At 35.9% G+C, this 1637-nt stretch overlaps 1 protein-coding gene across 4 annotated transcripts in view; it reads right to left on the bottom strand.

Annotated features, from left to right (window-relative positions):
- PHF8 (PHD finger protein 8) overlaps nucleotides 1-1637 on the bottom strand; it is a 103202-nt gene that overhangs the window by 18365 nt on the left and 83200 nt on the right. The gene's annotated exons all lie outside the window — the stretch shown is intronic.

Below are 1637 nucleotides of genomic sequence, written 5' to 3' on the forward strand. Positions count from 1 at the left end.
CCATGGACTGCAGCCTACCAGGCTCCTCCGTCCATGGGATTTTCCAGGCAAGAGTACTGGAGTGGGGTGCCACTGCCTTCTCCAACTTCATGAGTTAATGACCCTATAAAATTCAGCTTTAGATTCACTTCCTAAATAAGCTTTCCCTCTCCTCTTAATCTCTTTCAGATGCCTCCTCAACTCTCCACAGTATCCTGTGTATACCTCTATTGGAGTTGTTACATAGTATTTAAGAGATAATTAGTAAATCTGCCACCTCTAATTTACTGTGAGGGCAAGGATATGTATTATCTGATTTTAAACTAAGGGAGCCAAACACAGTGTAGAGTAGCTGCTCAGTAAGTGTTTGTTAAATTAATGGAAAAAGAAGTGCCTCACACATTCATGCAAAGGAAACAAAAAGACCACTTAGGCTGAACTGGGAACAAGATAACTGGAATTGAATGATGTGAATGACAAAACACACACATATATTTTATCCTATACAAATACATACAAAAACCTAGTTTTATCATATATATACAACATCTATATGATTTAATAGGAAGAAAGTCTAGAAAGGTCCTACTGATGAGGTTACTCTACTGCTGCTAAACCTAAAAGAAAAGCAAAATGAGAGTGAAAATTTCTTCTTAGTGAAAATTTCCTCCTAATTTTCCCATTCCTACTAAGGATCAGCTTCAAACTTCTCTAGAATTCTACTTCATCAGAGAGAGGAATCCACTCTCACAGTTCTTTCCAGATGGGCCTCTCTGTAGGAAAATGAGTCTGTTTTTCAGGCCTTCTTCCTTGAGCAAAGAAGTAAAACCTCTGCCTCCTGACTCATTAAATTTTTAAAAAATTTTATTAATTGTCCCTAGAAAGAAAAGACTACCGGTAACAGAGTTGTTTGACAAAGGTTCCATCCCTACTAGCCTAATGGCTGTCAATGTTGGGTTTGTCGATTATTTCATTGAGTTTGAAAGGTTTTTTCCACCTAAAGGAAAGTAGAAGTGTGGTATGGTAGAAAGACCTCGAGTTTCAGGATTAGACAATTACTTTGAAATTTGGACTGACACACTAGCTCTGTAGCCAAAAACTTCTGTAAGTCTCACTACCCTCAACCATAAAATTGAAATAATAGATGCTACCTGCCTTGCAAAGTTCTGAGGACTGAGAGATCATAAGGTATAAAGTAATATACAAAAGGAAATCTACTCTAAGGTTCATGTCTTAGTCAAGATGAAGTAAGATGTAGATAATAATTCATTTCAAGACATTTAAAAAATACAAGTTAAAATATGCATATTAAAAATATGAGGGTGGGAGGAGTGATGCCCCCTCCAAAAATGATGGAATTGGGAGCTCCAAGGATCTGTTTTTTATTGAAGCAACCATTAGGGTGTCAAAAACTTATATAATAAACTTTTGGGTGATTCTGTAATCCAATCAAAAACTTACAACAACAAAAGGAATGTTTAACAAAGAAAAAACCTGCTAAATTAAGGAACTTATAAAAATTCTTTCAGGAAACCTCAGCTGACTGCTGAGGCAATGAAATGGATACTTCAGTGACCACACACAACAAGAACACAGTATTTGCAAAAAATCATTTGTAAATTCATTAAGTAAATAGATAATTGTAGCTCACAATAAGC

Source organism: Bison bison, unplaced genomic scaffold (genome assembly GCF_000754665.1).
Source record: "Bison bison bison isolate TAMUID 2011002044 unplaced genomic scaffold, Bison_UMD1.0 scf7180017864227, whole genome shotgun sequence".
Classification (NCBI taxonomy): Eukaryota; Metazoa; Chordata; class Mammalia; order Artiodactyla; family Bovidae; genus Bison; species Bison bison.